General features: G+C 30.6%; 1 pseudogene; it reads left to right on the top strand.

Moving 5' to 3' along the window:
- Window positions 1-6,322: 6,322 nt before the first annotated feature.
- Window positions 6,323-6,900, top strand: LOC147398229 (non-specific lipid-transfer protein 2 pseudogene; annotated as a pseudogene).
- Window positions 6,901-7,484: the final 584 nt, after the last annotated feature.

Genomic DNA, 7,484 nt, shown 5'->3' with positions numbered 1-7,484 from the left:
TCAAATGATAAGGGAAAATGGTCTATTTAGAAATCTATGGTAAGGAGGTTTGGTTGAGGAATAAAAAGGTGTTAAGTACATTTTCCCTCCCATCATAAGATAGTTACCAATATATGACCATAGGTGAAGATTAAAAAACTCTTTTTGATTTTTTAAAATAAATAGAATTATAGAGAAAATTAAGAGGTAAAAGAACTATAGTCTAGTTTTAGAAAACTAAGAATTTGAATTAATGAGCAAGCTAAAACAAAAATATTGTTTACTGAAATTTTTTATGATCCTAGGATTTTGATGGGAACCCATATGAATTTCACCTTCTTGGATTTCAAAACTCTTTTAAGAGGTTATGTACTCATTGGGGACCATTTTTTTGTTGGTTTAGCCTTTAGGAGGTATCCATGAGTTAAACACCACCATGAAAAGATTAGGGACCTTATGCATGAGTTGTGTCTTTTGTGGAACTATTTTTTATTAGCTTAGAGAATTAGGTGTAGATATAGGTAGATCCCCACCTTTGACCTATAATCATTTTAGAGAAAATATAGTGATATGTGCGCGTATAATGTATGAATGTAATGGACTTAGAAAAAGAAGATTACCTTTAAAGAGGGATTATTCTTTAGTTCTTGAGTCGTTAAAAAAGAAAATAAGAAAATATTTATTCTAAGAATTTAAATTTGTAAAGAAAGTAAATAAAATAAAAAAATATCTACATTAAGAATTAAAAACTTGCAAAAAAAGTAAATAACAAAAAATAATTATTCTAATGATCTTGAAAGCTTATTGAGGGCTTATAGGAAGAAATTATCTCTAGGAGATTTTTTTTTTTACCTCCATGCATCAAACTAAATCAAACTAAGATCTACATAGCTTACTTCAACATTATTCATATTGTGATACTAAGGATCAAGCCAAACATTGGATTGGATTTTAGTAATGTCTATATCACATGGTTTTCAAAAATTACCACTTATTACCAACCTCTCGTCTTTTAATGATATAAAAGCAATGATTTTAAATTTAATTTTTATGAACAATTTTACAAGATTTTATAATATTTAAAAATTCATTGAGTAATAATATTAATTTTTTGTAGTAGTTGTCATGAACATATGTGGTATCACAATGTGAAAAAATCCAAATTTGACAATTTTGGGTTGTCAAATTTCATAAAATTCGACGGACCAAGAGGTCGAATTGGCGTCAAAATTTTCATTGTCAATTGGTGGGAGAAATTCGACAGCTTTAAGGCGTCAAATCTGGGAACATGAAGAATTTCGACAGTCTTAGACCGTCAAAATTCAGTTTCTAAAATTCATGAGCTTTGGCCTGTTAATTTTTTCTATTGAATTTTCCAGTTATCACGTAGTGAGTTATGATTCTTTTAGGAATATTGTTGAGAAATATATAAAATATTTTTTGAAAGTACTTATCCAAATTGGCAATATCTAATTGCTATTTTTTTAATTAAAAAACTCAGCTCAATTTAATCGAGTTAATTCAAATGACTTATATTTTAAAGTCATTAAAAATTAAAAATTTTAAAATTTTAATATTTAAACTTTAAGTTATGAAATTTGCTTTTATGTACATTTATGGTCGAGTTTCAAACTAGTGTAGTAAATTCCGACAAGTTTGTAGGTGTTTGGTGAATTATTATGGAGACAAATAACATCACCGAATCACCGAAATTATATGACGTTTTGAAATTGGGTCCCACTGTACCATTTGACAGTCAAGGAGATATGATCTTTCAAATAGTAGAGCTGCTATGGTTGAGGAAGTATTTCCTTAAAATCTATAGGGAAAACAATGGGAAATTAATGGAAGTGGTCCATGATAAGACCACATTTTCTCTTATAAATGGGGTGATGCTGATAGACCACCCACTTAACCATTTCATCTATTCAAACACACACATTGATCAAGCAATCCATTAGTTCTTAGAAAAAATCCATCAAAAATAAAAGAAAGAGATCCATTATTGGTAGAATACACTGCCAAATCTCCTCAGATATTATTTTTTCTCTTAAACTTCCTTGGTAATACCTAAGCTAAATTTCTCTAGTCGATTTTCTTCAATGTCATCCCCAACGTTTTGTAATCTTGGTGTCATTGTCGTTATTGAGAATTTTTGTGTAGTCTGACAAATTTTTTTGATATTTAAGGTAAATTTACTTATAAGTTAAAATATGAGCATTGATCAACGGTCTTCTATCTCATGATTCCTTTCTACATTAGTTGACCTTTCTCCCATAAATCCAAATTTAACAATTTTTTATCATTAAAAAATCCCATGATCTCAAGAAGTTACCTTTGGCATCAGTTTACCATAAAGAGTAATGAACCCTCTCAACAAATGATCTAGCTTCCTTGCACAGGATATTATCTAAGATTCATGATCCCACCCCCACCCCCACCCCCACTAACTAACACACACCCCCCCCACATCATAGAACCGTCAATTAGTTGCTTCGGGGTATACAATAAATTTTTTATGATTAGACGTATACCAAGAAAAATATCTACGATTTTTTGATGCTGTAAAGGGTGTGTGTGTGTGTCAGAAGGGGTGTCAAAAAAGCATTACACATAATCTAATTACCCTACACATGATTAATTCATACCCTACTCAATCTGAATCTCACGTGACATATTTTTTATTTTGATTCACTTCATATTTTTGCCCATGTATCCATCCATCCATCGTCTTCAACCTCTCCAAAAAATCGTATATATATGATCTTGTGGTTGAAGGTGAGGGTAAAATATTGATCCTGAATAAGTTGAACGCTGAATACAAAAGCATTTTAATCCCTTATAGGAGAACAAAATCAGGGGGTATGTTATTAGTTTGAAAAGCTGGAGATATCTTTAGTTTTCACCAAACGTGAAGGTTAACTAAAAGTTAGGCTAAAATATTATTAGAGAAATAAAAATGATACAGTAAGATGGTACTTAGCTTACTCGAAGGGATAAAAACGTGTTGTGTCCCAATAAATGAGCCAAGTCAATAGGTATATCACTAGTTTCAAAAGTTGGGGGTTCTTCAATTTCCAATGAATAAAAAAATAATGATTTTCTTTGAAGCTGATGACAACCGAAATAAAACTGGTTTGTCCCATGAGTAACTATTTTCTCTTATATTGATTAAAAATTTCACAATCAGTTGATTTCATGAGGATGATTTCCTTATCATAAAAATCATCTTCACCAAAAATTAGTTCATACCAAAACTTTTAACTCATATAAGACAAAATAATTCGGCTATGATGTGGGTTGTCCTCATTAATTTGTGGGCTGCTTTTATAATTCCTTTTGTCGCATTACGTATGATACGACCTCTCTATTTGAGTGAAAAAAGATACTTTTTTAACGACAATGACCGCGAAGACCTGATTTTTGAAAATATGCATAAAAAAATCCTCTCTAAAAATATATGGACTCTTTAAGACTCATTTTATCAAATATTAATTTAAGTAAGATTTTTTAAATGAAAAATACTGTAATTACCCTTGCAACAAATTTTTATATTTATAGAAATGTGTTTATTTGAAAATATTTATTAAAATTTGTAAATAATTAAAACATAATTTTAAACCTCGCCTTGAATGTCCACCGAATTAATTCAACTCAAAAATCGCAAGTTGACTCAAATGAGTCAAATAAAATTATATTGAATTTATGAATATTTTAAAAATAGTTTTTAATAAAAAAAACATTATTTACCAAATCAATTGGACAGGGGGCATTTCATTTATTTTTTAACATAGGAGTGTTTCAAATATTTATCAAAACATAGAGGGGTCACCTCTCAATCAAACTATGATTCCCTTGAACTTTGTGAAATTGTTAAATGGTATTTCATGTATTTTCCTTAAAAAAAAGTTTTTAAAAAAATTTTCAGTAGACTAATATTTTACTTAGTGGGTCATAAGTTGACCTTATTTTTTTTAATAAGAGACTAATCGGTACATATTTCCATAAAAGAGTCCTTCCTTGTCATTGTCTCTATTTTTTTTTTCTCATTCGATGCCCAAACATAAAATTTGGTTACTTTCCTCAAATAGTATTGAGGATCCGATTTTCAAATCCATCTCAAGATCAAACATGGGCTGATAAATTCTTTTGGAATTTTTCGTATTTACCTCTCTCTAATGGTTATCCTTCATCATGTTACATCTATGTTTCTTCTGACGATCACCACGAGGATGATCTTTAGAAGTATTATTACTATTCTTCTATTACAAGGATAATCCTTGAGATTTGCACATATCTATGCTAATTAGACAATTATCCATAGGTGTGAATTTATTTTTATAAAATACCCTTACATTTAACTTTTAACAAATTTCATTTGTTTCTTGAATACTATTAAAAAAATATTTATATGAACATGTGAAGGGATAAAATCGTCTCTCATTCGGATTGTTAATCTACATCATCAACACGCATTCTAAGATAGACACGTGACATTATTTGAAAATGATTCTATCTTATTAAGGAAGATTCTCAATTTAAAAGAATTCTTTCCTTTTTATGTAATTATTAGTTTAGGTAATAACTAATATAATCATTTATAACTTAATTAAGATTATTACTCTTTTTGGGATTTTTCTATTTAAAGGCCTTGAAGTCATTGTAAAAAAAAAGGGAGAGGGAGAGAAGGTAGAGAAAGAAATATAGAGGGGAGGTGAGGAGACCATGTAACCATGAGATTTATAGTAAAATGACTTTTCAAACTTGTGAATATAAGCATGTTTGTCGAATCATGTAAAAAATTCATGTCTTTTTTATTTTTTCATATATATATTTTAATTATTTTATGGATTGAATGATGAAATCATGATCAAGATCAATTTATCATAAAATCAATCTTCATAATTGGTATTGTTCGTAGGGGCAGAACAAAGGATATGACATACACATGATCAACAATGCAAGGGATAAGTAACAAAGAAAAATAAAAAAATTAAAAAAAAAAGGTCTAGGAAGAGTGGGAGTCAGTGACTCGTGGATTGAAACGAGTGTGAGGATGATTAGGTAAACAAAAGAATAAAAAAAAAGAGGGGAGAAGGCTATTTGGGATTTAAATAAAAAAAAAAATGAAAGGAAGAAAAAGAAGAAGAGAGGAGGATTTGCCGTATTTATGCAGGAGAGGGGGAGGGGAAGGGGGAGAGAGAGAGAGAACAGAAAAGGCGAAAAGCAAACCAAGGTTTGATGTAGTGCTGCACGTACTATCAGTGTATTGTACTTCTGTTTGGTCAGATCATTTCAGATCACGTATTTTTGACGTGTTATTAGGATTGCTAATGTCGGTGCCTTTATGTCTGTCTTATATTCTAGGGCCTACAAGGACCATAACGTAGATAGGGTGTAGAATGGGCTATAAAGGAAAACATCGATGCATTCTTAAACATCATCATTGGTGTGATGTTGCTCTTTTAGAAGAAGACGAAAGGGTAACAGTGTAAATAGGTAAAACCCATCAGATCTTGTGAACTTGTAAGCAATAAAATGGCAAAGTCATCAACATGAAGTTAAAGGACTGAGCGATAAGTTGCAAAGGTATTGATATCGCCGGACCCAACATGATATTGGCAGACTTATTTAATGGGTTCATGACCTATATGAAGTCATGGGTTATCACCAACAACTAAAATGCTTGCTCGAAAAGATGGGAGGGGGGCGTACCTTTTAAGGAAGACACTGTTTTCATTAGGTATTATTTATTATTTATATTAAAAAAATAAATATAAAAAATTTAACTTCATTGTATGACTTGTCCAATGAAATAAATAATAATAATAGAAATGACACATATCAATAATTGATATATATTAAAATTATATTATTATATAAGAAAATATAAGGTATAGACATAAGTTCAATTTAATTCATTGGGATTCCAATTCCTATCGAATTGCATTGAATAATTTTGTTACTCCTAGACTCGGGTCAAACACATAATTGAGGTCCTACATGACCTAGGAATAGTAGATATGTACCTTTAGTATATAAATTGTAATTCTCCATAAAATTATGTATCTCGAGGTAATGGTATATCTCTAATCTTTATGTATCTCGAGGTAATCGTATATCTATAATCGTACAGATCTACATACAGTTCTCGAAGTCATCGTCACGTCAAGAGAGTCGACTGAGTCTGCCACGACTATCATGAATCATTGTGAAAGGACATGTTGGAGGATAAAAAGAGTTTGTTTATAAGAAAACGAAAAAAGCCGTGATTTTTGACTGCCCCATTGGCAAATCCCTTGGTGTACCCCGCTCACCGACTATAAATTGGACAAAGACCACCCAATGATATGCATCTCCCAAGTCTCTCTCTCTCTCTCTCAAAATTCTTCTCTCTATATTTTTCTTCTTTTATAATAATTGTAAAGTAGAAGAAGATGAAGCTGTCTGTATTAGTAATAATTTTTGGGTTAGTATTGTTTCTTAGAGAAGCGCCTATATCCATGGCGGTTACTTGCAGCGTCACCGAGTTGTCCCCTTGCGCTGCCGCGATCACCTCCGGGGGTCCACCATCTACCATTTGTTGCACCAAGTTAAGGGAGCAAAGGCCATGCTTTTGCCAGTATCTGAAGAACCCCAACCTCAAGAACTATGTCAACAGTCCAAACGCTAAGAAGGTGGCAAAGACATGTGGTGTGGCCGTCCCCAGTTGCTAATCCAACTTCTCACTATATATATCTATCGAGTTAGTGAGTGAGTGAGTGAGTTGTAATAAAACTCTCGTTCCTCCTTTTACTTTATGATTGTGAAGGTTGGAGTTGTGGGAGTAGTGGAAGTGGAATAGAATGCATGTTTTACTTATTACTGTATATTATTATTATTATATAATAACCGAGTTGTGGGAGTAGTGTATATTTTAAATACCCCTTAATATTTATGATGAAACGTCACATTTTATATTTTTAATTTAACTTAATTTTATGTAGAATTTTTTTTCTATTTGCTAAAAAAAAATATAATTTAAATATTAAATCAATTTTTTTTCATTTTCAACTTAAGTAAAGTGGAAATTTTAAAATAAAATAAAAAAATCTATTTCAATAAGTATTTATTAAAAAAAAATTACCAAGTTTTTGAAAATTAAAATATATATATATATATATATATATGAAAAAAAGAAAAACCTAATTCGCAACTTGAAGTGGCGAAATTTCAAAATTGAAAAAAACTCCACTTTAAGTGGCTAAAGGTGTATTTTTTTTATTTAAAAAAAAAAAAAATTAATCAAATTTAAACTGTGCGAAAAATGTGAGAATTTTTTCTTTTATTTTTTTATTTTTAATTTTGCCACTTCAATTGGCGAAAATCCTCACCTAACACATCAACATAACCTTTCCTTCTTCCTTCCATTCGAATGGTACACGCTTCTAACCCTCTCCTTCCACTTTTTCATTGATTAAGATCTTGATTAGATGTTGATGTCGATCTTGATTAGATCTTGATCT

The sequence above is a fragment of the Akebia trifoliata genome, chromosome 7, assembly GCF_017979445.1.
Source record: "Akebia trifoliata isolate Shusen 1 chromosome 7, ASM1797944v1, whole genome shotgun sequence".
Taxonomy (NCBI): Eukaryota; Viridiplantae; Streptophyta; class Magnoliopsida; order Ranunculales; family Lardizabalaceae; genus Akebia; species Akebia trifoliata.
This window is presented reverse-complemented; position numbering and strand designations above follow the sequence as displayed.